This window comes from Antennarius striatus, chromosome 3 (assembly GCF_040054535.1).
Source record: "Antennarius striatus isolate MH-2024 chromosome 3, ASM4005453v1, whole genome shotgun sequence".
Taxonomy (NCBI): Eukaryota; Metazoa; Chordata; class Actinopteri; order Lophiiformes; family Antennariidae; genus Antennarius; species Antennarius striatus.
The window spans coordinates 6,621,352-6,640,592 of NC_090778.1; the positions used below are offsets into that span (position 1 = coordinate 6,621,352).

The window sequence follows — 19,241 nt, forward strand, 5'->3', positions numbered from 1 at the left end:
TTTATTTCAGGTGATACAAAAAAGAGACAAGATCAGATAACTATCATATCTAGGTGTGAGACACAACACTGATATTTAATTAAAAGGAATGAATGAATGTTTCATTGAATATTTATGTTGAGTTAAAAACAGATTACAGTGGTACCTCTACTTATGAACGTCTCTTCATATGAAAATTTCAAGTTACGAAATGCCTCAACTGGAAAATATTGCCTTTTGTTACGAAAGACATGTCAGGATACCAAAGGTAAAAATACGGTATGGACTGCTACTCGCAGCTCCCAAAGGTTCCTGAACCCAACATTCTTATAGCTGCTCTGTGGTTGGCTATTACCTAGCATCTTCCTGGCATCCCATTGGCTAAGAGGGACCTCTATGTGTAGCTTGATAGGTGTCTATGCAAGCGTCGTCATTTGGCCCTCGACCCATAAAGTGTTCAGATAGTTTTACGTAAATAATTTGCGAAAACGCAGCTGTCATTTTTAATGACCTCGTGAAGGAGAATTCAGGCGAGGGAAAGTCGGCGAAAGAACACCGGCAGTTTAAGGTATCACGTGGGTGGTTCGAGAAGTTCAAAAGCAGGACTGGAATTCACTCTGTTGTTCGGCATCGTGAGGCAAGTCGCGCATGAACCAAAGATGGCAAAAAACAATGAGGACAGCAGCTACATGGTAAATGACCATAATTTTTTATTCTTTATTCATTTTTTACATTATGCACAACTCTCATTGTGTAATAATCTAATTATAACATGTATTTGTTACATATTTTGATGCATTTTTATGCTTTATAAAACATTTATGCCTGAATTTTGGGGGGCTTGGAACGGATTAAGGCATTTGCATGGAAAACGCGTCTCTACTTACAAAATTTTCTACTTAAGAAATTTCCTCCAGAACCAATTAATTTCGTAAGTAGATTTCGTAAGTTAATTTCATGATGCTTATGTTGTTAAAAGACTACATTACGCACAATGCCTAGAGAAGGTGTGAAGGAAATGAGGTAATTGACATACTTGATTTAAGCTGTTGCTGTTAGCACTTAATGGGAAGTCAAGTTATGATGTACTCCAAGATCACAGTCCTCAGGTATTTTAACCTTTTTTGTTCAGTTTAAAGTTCAGTCAAGTTCCATCTCATCTTTTTTCAGAAGTCAAGTTTGGATAAAAATTTGCAATAACTGCTACATGTATAATGAGGGGCTGTTAACCCTTAAGCTCTGAATTGAAAATTGAAATTGAATATTAACCTTAAAAAAGAAAAAAAACAACAACAAATTTTAAACTTTTACATTATTATTTTTATGAAAATATCTCTGAACAATCAATTATGCATTGTGGCATTCTTGCATAGACAACAAACAGCATTACTTTTATAATTACAACTTCATGACCTCCATATCCATGTCTCTCATTGATAGAAGTGCTAAAAACAAACAATAATGTTAACAGCTGTTCGAGAATAAAAGCTGCTACTTCCTCCATTAAGGCTCAATTGAGTGACTGCTGTGTGCTGCTCCCTATCATTACTGCTGCTTTTAAAGTGGTAAAGTTGACTTTTGAATCAGGTGACAGGCAATGGTCACATACTTCTACCAAATAAATGGAGACTCCAAAAATAGCTCTTGAAGCATTAATGCTGAACTATAAATGGATTATATTACTATAATAAACACATTTTGATTGGACATAGATACCTTAACATATTGGAAAAAAAACCTTCATCCAATATGCAGCCCTGTGCACTGGCAAAACCAGTGACCTTAACTATAGGCTTGCAGCATCAATCACAGATTCTGCTACAGTTTGACGTGGAAAGGATTTATCAGTTATGACTCTCAACTCTATAACCCTTAAATGGCCAGAGATAACACTCGCGTAAACACTGTTATCAGCTGATAAGAGTTTGCTAGTAAGACAGATCAGTAGTCCAGACAGATTTCAAAATGGCATAACTTCTGAATACATGCAGGGATTTTCACAACTTAAATTCAGTAGCTGGGTTAAAGTCAAGGAAAACTTAAATTATAGTCAGATGCAGGTCATGTAACACATTGTTTTCACCTCATTCACTTTCAAAGCTGACCGCAATGTACCAATCTTTTAAAGTCGTAAAACTGTTCCAATGCTGCAACACCTTTAATTATTTTTTAACACTTGAAAATGATCTTTGAAAGTGCAACTTTCACAGTCTCTACTGCAGCTGCACTTGATAACTTTGTCACCCTCACACATACTTTGAAAAATATTTAATTTCCTCTAACGTTATCTGAAATAATTATCAACTGAAACTGACGTATGCACAGTAAAAAGGGCCCCCTATTTAACAAGTCCACCAAAAACACACCTTAAGATTAGCTATCATTCAACACAACATTAATTAAAACACTGAAGATGAGATTGTGGGGTAACAGAAATGAGCAAGTGATTAAGAAAATGCTTGATGAAGAGGAGTCTGAAACTTGCAATCAGTCTAACTTTAGACTGTTCTTCAGGCAGGCAAATTTACATTTACATGGCTCTTTAATGGCGCGTCTGATGTAGAATTGCAATATTTATTCTTGCTGTAAAACTAAACCGTAAATGAACTGCAATAAAATTGACATGACACAAGATTTGATTTTGACAGTAAACGTATCTATTTAATTGCTGGGCTTGTGCTAGCCATTCGCCACTTCGCCATAGGCGAAGTAAATTCCAGATTGGCTACAAGGTTTTTAGACTGTGTAGCCAAAGTGGCGTTCTTATTTTTATGGAAAAAAGGCTAAAACTTACAACTTTTTCGCCGCTATTTCCGCATGCCGACGGAAATAGCAGAAGTGACCCGAACGTTCTCGATCATTAAATATGCACTCGAGTCATGACCTCCTCTCGTCCAATGAAAAACAAAATGTTTCTATTTTTACAAGCTAAACCCGCAAATTGGTGTACGACAAGGCGAGGACTATCGAAAAAAATTAAGAATCCAGTGTTTTATGGTAGATGTTGCGTTAAAATTCTAATTAAACAACAAATGGTGAATGTTGAGAGGGGGTAGAAGTGGTGACAGACCGATCAGAAGGTAAATGAAAGATATTATCAATACTTTTTTGTAGTCTTAGACTTTAAATCCCTATGACCGGCAGGAATAACCAGCGATGTATGTAAATATGTATTCACCTCATTTGCTATTTTTCATGCCTTTTAAGTTGAAATGAAAAATCATATTATCAAATTAAAAAAACAAAACAAAACTGAACTATGGCATACCAATGGTTTTGGTGGTGGTCAAAGTAAAAATGTCTTCTAGTCTAAGTAAAACTTTCAAGTAAACATTGAGTAATATTTTGTATGTCTGTATCTCCAAATAGTGAATGCAAGTTTTCAATTGTTGAATCTCACAATTATACCTGCATAAAGTAGGATAGAAATACAGATAGTTCAGCTTGAACTGTTGACTTTAGTGTATTTTTGTAGGTAAACTGAACAGAAGATTTTGCCCTCAGAATACCCGCCCTGTGTGGGGGTACCCCCCCCCCCACACACACACACGACAAGCATTGGTTGTCAGTGCGCTGCGCCGCTGTCTTAGACACAGAATGTGGCTTTTTGTGGTGTACTCAATTCTTTTACACTTAGCCACAGTGGCTTAGTCATACTACTCCCTAGTGCAAGCTCAGAATTGTGCTCAATTTCTTCAATAGTCAACTACTTTCAAGCTCTGAGGTCTGTGGAATTACCAAAGCTTTTCATCAAGAAACACCAATTCATTAAATTTAATGAATTGCAACAGTTTTTAAAGAAAATGTCAAAAATTTTGAAAATATGTTTCCAAATTTGGACCAAACAATCTTTCAACATGTTGCTGGAGGAATTTCAACTTCATTTTCATCTTGAATAAAAAAAGCTGAATTTAAGAAGAACGCAAACAGTAATGATCACGGATTGTCTTTATAAACCTAGGACTGTATTACTTTTACTTTTCCGCCATTTATGATCTCTAGTAGCTGCAAGAACAACCAACTGATCAATTTAGCCAGTTTACGTATTATTTTAAACCAATGACGAATTCAGTCATCAGAAGCAAACTGGACATGAAACACTTTACATGTGTAGCCACGTAAGGACCTCCTATTCTAAATAAATGGTGTGTCGTCATGCATAGTTCCTGAAAACTAAAATTTTTTAGGCTAATACAAAAGTTTGTATTTGTTAATTAATATCAGACAACAAATCAAAAATCACACAGGGTTATGCCCAATATTCAACATAAATAAACATATCTAGTACCCCCTTTACTCTTTCATTCATTTATTCATTCATTCATCATCAATTGCTTCATCCACTGTAGAGGGTCGCAGGGGGGATGGAGCCAATCCCAGCTGACTGAGGGCGTGAGGCAGGAGAAACTCCGGGTGCAACACCAGTGCACCACGGAGCCACACACAGACACAGACAAGCACACACACACTCACACCTACGGGCAATTTGGGACCAACCAATTAACCTGAAGCGCATGTCTTTGGAAGTGGGAGGAAGCCAAAGAACCCAGAGAGAACCCACACAGGCACGGGGAGAACATGCAAACTCCAAACAGAGTGGGACGTGAACCTAACCACAGTGCTACCCACTGTGCCACTATGCTGCCCCCTTTCACTCCTGGTTATTAAAAAAATATGAACCTGATATCTGCTTGACAGTTTTAAAAATTATATAAATATCTTCACTGGTAGAAAAAATGTGTGGTGAAACTCTTCTTTATTGTTACTGCATTGTTTATTTTTTAATAAAATTCATTTTATTTAGAAATCCACATGTGATCAGACACCACTGTATCTGTGATGAAATAAAACTGAACCACATCAAGACATATTCACCAGGCCTTAGTTAACATGAGTAGTTAACATGAGCAATGCACCCCAAGAGCACTTGCAAAAAACTGGATCTATACAAAACATTTGAAGAGACCAACACACACACACACAATGTGCAAGGTTAACACTTGGCTCACAATGAAACCATTAACACACTAACAGTTTAATGAAGGCATTCTGTTTACCATGTATGAAAGGAAAAACCAATCTGGGAAAATTGGGCTTCAAAGACATACGATGGAAAATTTAAACAAAATTCCAAGTTTTATGTGCGGCAATGGTTCCTGAAATATTCATAAATGCCCATATTGCTAATCTGTGGGTAAGGAGCTGGGGGCATGTCATCAGAGCAGAGGGAGCATTTCAAAGAGACGCAAACAGTTTTTTTTTAGAGAGATGAGGTCTAGGTAAGAAGTCTGGAGGTAGTTTGCAGTCAGAGTGAGCGAGAGACACCACCAGAGTGCTCTGGGCTTTTTCGTAGGAGGTAGACGCAACACATGTAATGAATCAGCCTCGGCGTGACGCGGCTTCCCTCTGATGTGTGAGCTCCCGTCCTGCCCTTGAAAAACTTCTGGGACATTATCTCATGCCTGCACAGCACACACAGCCAGAACATTTTGGAGGAAGTGTTATATGTTGGACGAAGAAAGGAAGGGAGAGGTAGGGGAGTAGAAGTGTGTACGTATACCTCTGTGCCCGTATCTATTTATTTACAGTATGTGTGTTGAGGAAACTAATAATCTTCATTGTGAACTTAGAAACAAAAATCAATGAAAAGGATGCAGAAAATGGGGTTGGATGGAGGCAACTGATTCTCTGTGGCGACCCCTGAAAGGAGAAGCCAAAAGGAGAAGAAGACGACATCCTGGTGACTGCAATCTCTGCTGGAATAAGACATTTGAAGAAACTCAAGCAACTATTTATACTCCAGTGTTAACAGCTAGCGCTAAAGGTAGCTAAGACAGGTTTGTGGTGCCACACATAGGAGCTGACTAGCAAAACTGCTATCATGAGAACATATATGACATCAAATATCCAATGTCAGTTACATAATATCATGTTAAATTAGTTCTAAACAAAAGCGGAAAACAACAATATGGCATTAATCAGAAAATATGTGCAAATCTATTTTAATTTATATAAAAATAAAAGTGCATAAGGCTCCTTCTTAAGTTTTCAGTGTGCCTACCCAACAAAGAGGCTACACCATGTATACTGAGACAGTCCATCATGGCCAAAGCTGTCATCTTGGCAGGCTTTTGCCAGAAGCAGGTGATAACAACTGCATTCTGTTCCTGTGTTTCAGTTCCTGGGCCAAATTGAGCATTATGGCTTACCAGAAGGGCCGACTGTGACATTTAATGGCCCAAAACCTCATTAATGTTATCAGTTCCACCTGCCCCTTCCTACATAAAAACTCAAAATATCTCCCTTAAAAAATATCTTTTGAAATTGCCTCTGTTCTTGAATGCGTAGCTGTCTGTTGTGCAGCATAATTGTCGTTTTGAGGTCAAAATGATTGCATCTGGAAAAAATTCTGAACTTTAGAGCAGAGAACAGTCAAGATGGCAGTGAAGATAATTAAAACGTACCTCTATTCATCTCCTATCGTGCCTGACTTTAGAGGACCATAACATATTGGATATGCAATTGATCTACAGATGTTTCTGGTTCAAGATGAGAGCAAACTGCATCTGCTGTCAGTTTTTGAGACAAAACGTAGCTTCTAACACGTGAGGTAAGCCTCATTTCTATCCTGAACATCTGCCGGAAATGCCTTGCTACAGCGTCCCAGAAACAGAAGCAGCACTCAAAATAAAATGAATTTATTTTGAACTAGGTTTTCAAAAAAACTGAATTACTGCGACCACAACAGGTCCTTGCACATGCAGTCATAAATATGCACAAAAAATATATCAAGTTGACGGCTCATGCAGTATGAGACAGTTGCTGCAGGCGCATACAGATTCACAGATGCACATATACACATTCACAAATAAATGACCAAATGCATGATCCCCTCCAGGCTTACAGCTGGTAGAGATAAATATCCTACATAACATTAAACATACCTTTGCATACAAGTTAGTTCTCATTGCAAGCGGATGCAAACTGGAGGATTTTAAACTTTTGGAAAACTTTGTTTTCAAACTCATGTCAATTCTTCACGTTATAGGTTGCGTAACACATGTTTTATAAAAAAAAAAAAAATCTTGATTACAAGATCAATATATCTTAATCATCTGTCAAAACTTTTAAACATTTTGTCAGATGCATTATTCAGTTTTGGAATACAGTACAATGTAAAAGTGTTTATGATTACCACACATAACAGATAAATCTGGTGGCTTACACATGTCAGCTCAATGTAAAAATCCTTCCAGGTATCGTAAATGAGCATGGAAGGAAAAGTCTTGGCACCGTCCTCCTCACAATCCCTCCGAGCCAAGTCTTCTTTTTTTTTAAAGCTAAGGATCATTGCTCTTTTGACTTGCAGCAAATTGGTAGATCGGTAGCACATGACCATCACACTGGCTTTTATCTATCAACATATGTAGGCCTGCATAAGGAATGTTTTAAATCCCCATAAGACCAGACGCAGAAAGCAAGCAGTTCACGCACCTGACCGGAAAAAAAATCTGACAGCGACTGAGAATAACCAGGGGTCAGGAAAGGCTTGGGGAGGACAAAGAGGAAACATTCAAGAAAAAGAAAGGACAGTACCAGCAGAGGAGACTGATGGTGTAGGATTTGTACATGTCAGATACAAAAGAAGTAAGGCTAAGATAATTGGAACCTTAATAAGAAAAATGGAGATGGGGGAGAGAAGGAGAAGAGATGTTTCACAGGAGACCTCCACCCCAACATTTAAGTGTTTGGCTATGATGTGCCCTTTTGCTGTTATTTTCAGCACTCACGGTTGCTGTGGAAGAGAGACGTTGATGAAGAAAAGAGATGAGGAGGAGGCGGTGAAGAAAGGATGAGAGGATTCTAAAGCTTTGGGTTGGTATGGAAATCAGGTTTTTTGGAGAGAAAAAAATGAAACGATGAAAAGCAGATGGGATCAGCCGTTGACATGACAGCGTACAGCCCTGAGAGCACAGATCTACTGCTTGTCCAATTACATGGTTGCATTTGCATCTATATGATCCCTCAAAATGCTGTCATGTGCTGGGTTTTGAGTCTCTCGCAGACAGAGAGTGAGAGAGAGAGAGAGAGAGAAAGAAAGAGAAAGAGAGAGAGAGAGAGAGAGAGAGAGAGAGAGAGAGAGAGAGAGAGAGAGAGAGAGAGAGAGAGAGAGAGAGAGAGAGAGAGAGAGAGAGAGAGCACATTCACAATATTAGATGATCTGACAGGCACTGCTTGTCGGGATGTACACTACATAAAATGAGGATGCTGTTTGTGGAAGAGGATCATGCCCATTGTTTTAATTGGGATAATAGTGATTTAATAAGTTTACTAGCGGATTCACTACACATTCTAATTGGCAAACCCCTTGACATGGAACTGCTTCCATGACTGGTAACACATGGAATAACAGAATAGGATGAAGACTCAGTGAATCTCTGTTTCTTAGAAATCTGCATGCCAACAAAGTTTTAATGACTTCATTCTATGGTTAATATCAAATGAGTGGGACAGTGAGTTGTGGCAAATTGTAGTTATGTCATACCACATGGTCCCATTCCAAAATAATATGGTGTTATTCTAATTATATTAAAAAATGAGAAACTGATGATGACATTACTTGAATGATAATACACAATTCTGATGAAGTATTTATGAAAGATCTCGAAACGTGAGAAATTTGAGAAATTTAGAGGTTTTGCGTCTCAAAAATAGCATTAGGTCAATCTTGGGATTACGTTCACCTGAAAATCTTATAATGTAGATTTTTTTTTGAAACCTCATATGTTACAGTACAGGTATATCTCGGCTTACGTTGTTAATTGATTCCAGGAGACGTAATGTAAGTTGAAAAGTGATTTAAGCCAAATGAACTTGTCTCCAGGCTAAACCAAAAATACCATTCCCAGTTGTGTACTGTACTTTATTTATTGTTGGATTTTCAATAATATAAGGTCTATAAAAATATATTTAAGCTTACAAATAAATAAAAATTTTAATACATAAAAAATGTTGCAGTCTCTAGCCGCTTCTTCCACATTGTGGTTCACAGGTTTGCTAGTTATGTTTTTACTTTTATTTATTGTACAATAACATCATACTATGTGCTTTTAATGGTTCTTGTGATTTTACTTTTCTAATATTTATGGCAGACAGAGGTAAAGTCAATTAAAATAATGCAAACTTGCTTTTTCTTTTTTGAAAACCGGCGTATAATTGAGAACGATGTAACTCGAAATGAGGCAAACCTGTATACACATTGACACACTGCCACTTCAGACATCCGAGAAAACATTGAGTCTTTGTTTGGGCTAGTATGTGCATGTATCCATGAGACACGTTTGCTCATAACACCCCATAGCAGGAAAGTATACTTGACAAGCAAACACATGCACCTGCCATCATAGAAGACATAATGTCTACACAGTCGATAAGACAGTATATGAACTACCAAGCTAAGCAAGATTGGAGGAGGAATGGTGGTGGTGGTGGTGGGTGGTGAGCATTGGATGTGGAAACGGCAGGAGGATATTGGGAGGCTAATTGTCTTGAGGAGCAGCATGGGTGACCTTGGCAGGGTGAAAAGTCAGGGGCTTAGGCCTCACAGGGCAAAGCGCTGCCAGGGTAATTGTGCCATGATCTTGACCTTGCATTGCTAAAAAACCTGCCCTCCATTTTCCTCCCTCGATCCCTCTCTTTTCCCATCACTGAAGCTGAAGAAAAGCTTGGATCTGCTCTCTACTCTAATGATGTCAGCTCCCCAGAGAAGGCATTTGTTGACTGAATCTCAACAACTAGTCTCGACTTGGTCCAGAAGCTGAAGAGAGGTAGACATTACAACCAATACCCAAACAACCAGCATTGCCAGCACTTCTGAAAGGGGTCACAAAGGTCTGATCCTCATGCTACTGCCAATGAAGCTCTCCAATGGTCTAAACACAAATGTATGGAGGAAGCAGGAGGCAATGCTTCCAAAATGCAAATAAAAGAAGAGCGTGTGCAGTGTAAGATCACAATACAAACTTTACTTGCAATATAAAAACGAGTTATGCTACCATATGAAGGCAAGCTCTACTTTCAGGAATGCTGCAGAAATAAGTACTTTGCTTCTGAGTATTTTAAAGTATTTAAAACTGAAATGGTGATTAACATTTCTGTAAAATGCAATACCTGCCCTTTTTCAGATTCTGACTTAACCTCAAGAGTCAACATGGAATTGTCACATATTGTGTGACTTTTCCTGTTTGTATCTCTTCTTTCCTTTGTCATAATGATTTGAATAACCTGTTTGATAAATAATGATTTCCTGTGTAGCCTAGCTGTTCTTTTTAGTGCTATGCTGATGACACAACTGTTTTTTATATCAATATTTAGCTCTCACTGAAATTCAGGGTAGAATAATTGAAAGCTTAAGACAAGCTGGTAGCTGCTTTTGAATCTCCTTTAGTGTAGCGTCAGCACAACTGTACAATCTGATTTTTTCCCCATCAGTGACAAAGGGATCCTGACTGTTCAGGTGCATGTTTTAGAGCAAATAAATGGTTTAACACATCAACTAATATTTAGATTATTTAGATATTATGTAGCAGTATGATTGATTTATCCCTGGGCTTCTCTGGTACTGAAGAGGCATTATCTTGAATTAAAATCACAACTAACATCACCTTCACCCATCGTGGCATCTAACTACAGAGACCACATTCGGCCTTAAATCAATATCAAAGCAATGATGAAAGAAAGTGATGAGAAGGGAAGGCAGTTAGAGTAGAGTCTGATTCTGCTTGACATTTACCTCGACTGTGATCTGTTAACAAACAAGCTAAACCGTGGCCAAACACCCCCCAACTCTGAAATGTTGCTCATTCTATGCAGCTGTGTGTCCAAAATTTACTACTGCTACTATTCACACCAAATGAATAACCATGGGCATGTTTTTAAAGCCTGATGGCACTGATTATTTATGAATTGACGATGAATTGGGACACTGTAAGGCTTAGTGAAGCTGCATTGAGAGTGTGCCGAAGGAATGAAATAGATACACATACTTGGAAACAGTTATATTTAAAAATCAAACAACACAAGTCCAAAAAATCCATATTGAATTTGAATGAGAGGAATACAGTGGGGCCAAATCACACACATCTATGAAGCAGCAGTGATGTGAAGATATCCCTTCCAGAAGAACCCACTTTCCCTCTATCTTCACCATTACTGAACTATGATTTCTATCCCATTGCTGTTCAGTGAATTTCTGCCCAAACTCCTGTCATAGAGATAAGAGATATAGTAAAATTGACTGTCTACTTGACCTTCCAGGGATGGAAATGCTTTTCTTCTCCATTTTCTTTCATTCTTCCTTCATCCGTTTATAATGCAGCAGCTGCAAGGCCAGAGGCCATGTCTGCCTTGCATTTCACTCTTGAGCAAAGTTACTTTGATTGTGAAATATTATGAACACATGAGATTGTTTTCCAGGCCATCATATGAGTATATAAATGTTTGCAGTTGTGTTCTGAGAAAATAATACACATATACTGTATCTGTATGAAAGTTGTAATTGTGTATTTATCTGTGGTGCTTGGAAAGTGTGTGCTGCAGCTTCACCAGAGGATTCATATTTGATGCAGATGTGATGGTGTGTCCAAAATAAAGCAAGGTTTATAGTCTTAAAATGTGCATTTTCTTATTTATATAAATTATAGAGCTTTATTATCAAATATTCAAAATTATGTGTCTGGATGTGACTGGTAAAATGTAAAACAGTGGCAGTGGCTCAGTGGTAAAGCGGGCGGTAGAGCGGGTCGTCCTATGATTTAAGATCGGCGGTTCGATTCCCGCTCCCGCCCCCCCAAAAATACCCGGAGGTGAGCTAACAGTGGGAGGTGTCAGCTCATCTCCGGAGCACTGCCGAGGCACCCTTGAGCAAGGTGCCGTCCCCTTTACAAATTGCTCATTTGAGGCGCACCAAGAAGGAGCTGCCTGCCACTCTACCTCCCCTGCATGCCTACAGGCCCCTTTGTGTGTGTGTGTGATACAGGGGCCTGTACTCACAAATATGTATGCATGCGTTTGTAATCAGTAGCTAGAGTGTGCTTTCTTAATTTCCCTTCGGGGATCAAACCAGTATATAAAATTAAAAAAAATTAAAAAAAAATATTTCAATGTTTTGATCACCTTGCACACACAAAGGTAAAGAACAGTTATGAGCTTAATTAGAAATTTTCCTCCCATTTCCCCAAGAGAGATGAATAAAGGACTGATTATTATTATTAATTGTGGAAAAAAAGTGATACATGTTTGCATACACTGCATTTAGAAAATGGTAGTGTGTGTATATAGTGTCTGTGAACAAGCTGCAGAACAAAGTTTAGATCAGAGTGAATTCTATTGCAGAGATATGCAACGCTGTAGAACATCTCGCGGGTCAGGTTCAATGACTACATTAGCTGTGCTTTAACCTTTCAACAGCAATGTTCTCTCTTCAAGGACAAATGTCTGGACTCACTCTACACCATCTGGCCAGAAGCCACAGTGTAAAGTGCAAAATGGAAAAGCAAGACTACTCTTATTTAGGTCCATTCACTGCGAGACAGCATTTAAAAATGTCTGAGACACGACTGAACTGAGCTGGTTTTTACTTTGTTGTTTCAGGTATTCCTTCTTGTTACAAGCCAATGAGAAATTCAACTAACTCAGACAAGTTTTGCTTTTCCAAGAAATTTAGTTCCATCAGTAAATTCATTTTTACAGCAGCATAACACAGATGGAGATATAGGGAGCGATGAGCACAGATTTTTGAATCCACTTAACCAGAGCCAACACATGGTTACTCTGGTGATATGGGGAGTGGGAGGTTAAAAAAGCAGGGAGCAGCAATATACGGTATAGATTAACGGAGGTATTGACAGAGAGATAAGAAAAATTGTATTACCACACTGGGATGGTGTGTATATTGAATATTGGGGCACGTTACGTAGGGCTAGGAATCTCTAATCCTGTAGCTTTGACCATCTTATGTCATTAATTAACTTTTAGAAACTCAGAAATATGCAAATCTATTCATAATCAACCATGTCAAAATTCCATTAAAAATTGATAATTTTTCCACTCTTAAACCCACATGTAAGCAGCAATGTAGCTTGAGTTCATACGTCTGGCACAACCTTGGTGTGATTAGGAGACCACATGATGTGGAAAAAAGACTATTCAACAATGCCAAAGTATAATGGTACAAATATGTTCCTGGAGTGTACTGAGATGATCATTTTAATAGAAAGATTTTTTTTTTTTTTTGGTTGCCAACATAAAAACTGATGTGCCCAAAAGTTGATTACAGTAAGAATAAGGAATAAACGACTGGAGAGGTACACTATTCCTGATTGAACCAGGTGTCTGTGAGTCCTTCAAACTCTAAATAAAGTCTCATTCCCACCTATATATTTGAATAAGCTCACTTGAAAGTCTTGAGGTGTCACGCTGTCACCAACTCCACCCACTACCTGTCAATCAAGCGCCCAACCAATCACGGCACATCTGCCAGAAGAAATCATGTGAACAATATGTCGTAAGGCATCTGCTATGTTAGGAGAAGAAATAACTATACATGGACTTCCCAGTTAACATAATTTTAGAGTGCCATAACTGTTCCAACAATTTTCATGTTTCTGAGCAGAAAGTCCAAACAGCAGGAACGGCACAGAAAACGGCAAAGAATTCTGAGTGAAACTAGCTGGCTAGCACGAACAGCCAGCTAGTCCAGCCATGGTTTCTGTCTGGAAGGGGACAATCGATGTAGTATCCAAAATGCTCCTCAGGCAGCTGAAAAAAATGATCTTTAAGTAACTACATTCAGCTCTGTTCATGTAGTCAGCTAAGAGAACTATAATTTCTCTGAAATTTCTTTTCCACTTGCTCTTTTGACCAGGGCTTTGAACCGGTTCATGGAACGAAAACGAAAACGAAAACCGGAAACTTTATATTTTTTAATGTTCCGGAACAGAAAATAATTGAAACCGGTTAATACCGAGTTTTGTTTTTTTGTTCTTGAAAAAAAAATTTGACTTCAATTATCACTTCCTGTCATTCACTGGATGCGGGATGAGAGCGGAGAGAAGTAGAAGCTATAAGCAGCAGTTAAGAAAAGGGAAGTCTCCTAGTAAAATTTAATCATAACAGGTAAACACTGCAGTATGTCAATCTTAAAAATGTATGATTTAGACATTAACTCATTGGCTGCAGTCATTTTCAGAGCAGTGTGTTCCCGTACTGCCAGCGCTTTGTAGCAATATTGAGCTATGGGAGAAGCATAATGAAGATCTGTTGTTCAGCAATAAATGACATGGCGGAAATTATTCTTGTCTTATTTCATGTAGTGTCTAAGTAGGAGGCATAAGCCTTAACTACAGTGATATAACTTCCATAAAGCAGTGGTGTAGTGTTGTGGCAGTGTTTACTGTAGGGTAGGGATATATCTATAATTATAGTCTATAGTATATAAACTTGCTATAAAATTGCTTTAGTTGCCAATTTAAAAGTCCTTAAGTTACCGTATTTCGCGCACCATTCAGGTCATTGTATAAAGAGGCGCAGTCTAAATAACGGAGTTTATTTTTGTACTTTAACCGGACACACGGTGCACCTTATTGTTTGGTACACGCTAGCTAATGGAAGCAAAAAGGTGACTGTGGTTGAACTGTGTTGTACTACGTATTTAAATTTCAAAAAATACACCGACATTAATTTTTAAATATGTTTTTATATCTTTATTTTTGATAAATCTGTGCTAAATCCTTTGAAGTCCTCATCTTCGGTCTGCATTGAATAGCTCGGTAATCGCTGACCGTCACGTTTCCGGGTGTCTGTCCGGTAATGATGCCGGCTTTAGTGAAACATTGGACAAAAGTCGAAGCAGACACGTTAGTCCAGGATCCGCAATCCTCCACATATTGTGGGGGTGTAACTCGCTCGGCACTGCCTCCAGTCCTGGTAAACGTGTGTTCACCGTCTCATGCATCACTCCACAACGCACGCAGCTTATCTTTAAAAGCTGTTTACACCAATGTCCAGCAGTTGGAGTTCTTTCGTTAATCCTCCCAGGATGATGGCAAGCCCCAAATTCAGCTGCTTGACGTGGTTTTTGACAGAAGCGGTGGTATGGGCGTGCATGGAGGCACAGATCAAGAGAGATGGCGAAGCGTGAAAAAAGCCACCCGGTCTCTTTACGTGAACCGGAACAACTGCGGAACTGATAGCCTGGAGTTTATATGTTGCCTCGTAAGCGTGTCTCTTCGCTGATGCCATTGTCGGGGTCTTTAGCCAAACAAATGTGGTTATGCAGCATACCTGCGGTACAGTACAGGCATATACTGTACTGTATACCGAGGTGTCCCGGATGTAGCCTCGCGTCATGCTCTCTAATTGGTCTATCGCTGCCGGCGTACGTAGTGACATAATACGTCCTATGTCAGCGGACAATGGTCGATCTGGCGGAGCGCTGACTAAAGTCACACAAAAACATTTTTACAGATTTTGGAACTCAGTGTACACATAAGACACTGAATGTTAAAAGGCTTTTAAGTGCGTCTTATATTTATATTTACAAGGTACGTTATTTACCAGTTCAGGAACGTCAGTTTGTGGGTGGAACACAAAATCGGAAACGTTATAATTCCGTTTCTGTTTGGAACAAACCGATTGAACCAGAATTTTTTAGCCAAAGCCCTGCTTTTGACATGTGCCTTTTCCTTTAACATTAGCTTTTCCCAATCTCAGGAGTAGTTTGCTTTCTTTCTTCAGTCCGTCTGCTAACATTCATAAATGGCTTCACAAAGCCTGCCCAGCGCAGTCCATGATTTGCCAACACAAAGGCGTTTCATCACCACGTTTATTTTTGACTACATTTGGTGCGCTTGGTTTATAATACCAATATTTTTGTTTTCATATGTTTGGTATGAAGTCTGATATTATTGTTTTATCGTGGAATTTCCACGGGTTCCAGCTAGTAGTCTTATTAATGTATATGGTTAACCTAAATAAACTAACAGGTTAAATGCTGCACATTAAAGCTTTGATGGCAGTTAGGACCCAAAAAAAAAGAAACGGTGTACTCTTTTCTACCCTTTGTCCCACTACTCTATCTCCAAAGCCCTGAGTGAATATTACAAATTACCCCCTTATGCAAACACTCAAGATAAATGGAACTGTAAAGCCAGGCCTTAGGGAGCTAACAAAGCTAACATGACATGGCGCATTGCTCTACATCTTCATCCCCACTTTGTTTTTACAGGGATGTGAACACCTGATTGTGTAGGTCAGACTGATGGCACATTGAGGCCATCTTAACAGCATTAACACAGCAACGAGAGACAAAAAGTTAAAGATCTCCCTGTTTGCTATCTGACATACTAGTTCATATAAAGTTTCTATATGAGGCTGTGGCTTCTTGGTACTTTATAATTTGATTTATAGTTTTTCATTTACTTGTATGTTTTGTTAATTTGAATTGAAAAAACAGCAAATGCTGCACTTTAACTGGAATAAGGAGAAGCAAAAGTACCTTGGAGCTCCATGTCAGTGGTATCAACATAAAGTTCACTACTTGAATCCATAACTGGGGAAAAAGTATAATTAAAAAGAGATAATACAGGAGCCAATTTCATGCAAATGTTGCTATGGCGCAGTAGTATCGGTTTGATCACGATTTGTCATTGTAGGACCATCTAGCCATCACAACAAAGGCTATCACACAATAATACAAATCTGGGATCATGACCATTCATATAATGCTGTGTGATTTGAGAATGTTTTGTCATAACTTTTCTTGTTCATAGTTTGATGTAAAATCAAATGATGGGTACCTCAGTCTCTCTCCACTAAGTTCATTGCTTGTGACATAAGTTTGGTAAGACATTGACTTACAATAATTGAATGGCAGTGTATCAGTGAATGATATTAAAATAGCAAGTACTTCATTTGAAGAGCATATTTCTGAACACTCTCAAAGCAACTCATGTCTTTTTGTGTTTACTTATGTAATTGTAACAGCCTATCCAACAGGTTATAAACAATGCTATCACAAGCCTTTTTTAACAGTCTAATATCAGGAAGAATGTTTTCCTCTATCTTGATGCATCTGACAGCAAGTAGTGTATGGATGAGACCAGTGTGACTACTTGACTTCATTAAAGTAAAAGGTTAAACAAATAAAGCCTGAGAGGTTTCATTTTGTTATAGTAGTTTGATTTTGTCTTGTCTGGTATGTTTCCAGATGGCTCATTTGGTTAGCTTTATTAGATGAGATCTATACTGGATTTTCTACAGGAGATAATGCAGATCATGTATAAGATGACCAAGTTCTTAAAAAGAGATGAAGGCTTACGTGGATATCTGAACATTAACTTTGTCTTCAATGTTCCTGCAGGTCATCACATTAACATGCATTCCATGTCATTATGTTCAATGAGGTTTTGGTTCTAAATTTAAAGATCTGAAAAAGCACAACCGATTTTCAACGTAAGTGTCGCATCCTTGACACTCATATGGCCTGGCTTGACTTTTCTGTGTGAGGAAAGATAAATAATACCTGTGAGCTGATGGGAAGAGGGTTTGACAACCTTACAGAGGTTTCTGTAGGTATGTAGCTCCTAGCCAAGGGATTCCTTTGTTTCTAGCAGTAAGACAACGGTTAACATAAAGACCAGTAAATAGCGGAATATACAAAAATAAACACAAAATAATTTAGGATTTCACCATTTTTTTCAGTCACGGCGTTCATCCCCTCCTCTCCAATTCTGTGCAGTCATGATTGATCGAGACTAAGCTCAAAAAGGAGAATTTGCACATCTGCCATTGAGGAAGGTAGCTGAACTGAATAGTTTAAAGTTGCTACGTTAAAGTACTCGGTATTCCTTTGCCAATGACATCAAAATCCAGTCTAAAGCCAATTTATTTTAATGTGCAATCTTCTCTTAACTAGTCATCTTTTCATCATCCCATGTTCTTGGTGATTGGGTTGATTTTTGAAGTACAAAATGCTCTGCCTCTTGCTGGTTGGTTAGAGACAATTTGTTGTCAGGTGTATTTTAGGTTGGATCGAAACCACGGCTTGCTTTGACAATTTCATACCCCATACAAAGCACTTAAGGAAAGAGACTATCACAAACAGAGTCAAAAAGTGGTTTACATTGTTAAAAATAGATAGAGTTTCAGGAAGTAAAAAAATCAGATTGAAAAGAGTCAACATGGCCATGTGTTTAAAACGGCTGGAAACTGCATGGCAATATTTTTTTTGTAATCATCTGGACTCAAAGGACAGTTTTGAGCCCATACTATTTATCATGTTGGTAGAGGCTAATTGTGTTTTCTTTAGCTCTCTGAATTACAGTGTTTAAATTGGGAATAGACAAAAGTGCTGTAGCTGAAAGGGCGGAAACAATTATCACAGCAACAATATACAGAGCAATGCAATTAAAGCAATTTTAAAACAAATATGAGGGCACAATGTCAAAGGGGGCTAGACAAAGGCTTAATTTTGTGTAGCAGACCTATGCTATCCTCTACCAAAATGGGAGAAAATTAGTTGAAGGTGGTGTTGCAATAGCCACCAGCTGTGGGATGTGTGGTGATGTGGAGGAATTGGTTTTTATTTAAGTGACTTTGTCTGCAAATCATTTGAGAGCATTATTGCGATGTGTTTAAAAAACAGGCCCCTATGGAGAAGTAGAGAGATAATCAAGGTTATGATCTCAAAGAAAGCCTTATGAATCCCTTGCATGGATGACGCCCTGTGACAAGCAGCTGTCAACGCAATCTTTACTCTTCAACTTGCTGTTGGCCTGTACTACCTTCACTGCTAACTTACAAAGACTCCAAGATGACATTGATGGTAAGATTCAGTTACAGATTCCACTACACATATCTGCATGCCTCTATGACTGCTATGTATTTCGTTATAAAGCTGACCAGTGCTGAATTACATGATGACATTGCAGATGGGGAAAAGGGCATGCAAGACCAATGTTAATAACATATGAGATGGGTGATAATCTGTTTTGTGCAACTGATAAACTAGGTAACAATTGGAGGCACTGTGGTTGAGAAAAGCTGTACTAAACTGTGATGATAGAAGATAATAGAAACCAAAAAAACACATGAGGGTTCTACAAACAATCCAGATCTGTTCAGATATGACAGTGTTCAATAAGAGCCTCAGTTAGCACTGACTGGCTATTTCTGGTATGCTTCTCAAATTCATGACATGCTTG

At 38.4% G+C, this 19,241-nt stretch overlaps 1 protein-coding gene across 15 annotated transcripts in view; it reads right to left on the reverse strand.

Annotated features, from left to right (window-relative positions):
* fbrsl1 (fibrosin-like 1) overlaps positions 1-19,241 on the reverse strand; it is a 346,529-nt gene that overhangs the window by 186,679 nt on the left and 140,609 nt on the right. The window lies entirely within an intron of this gene.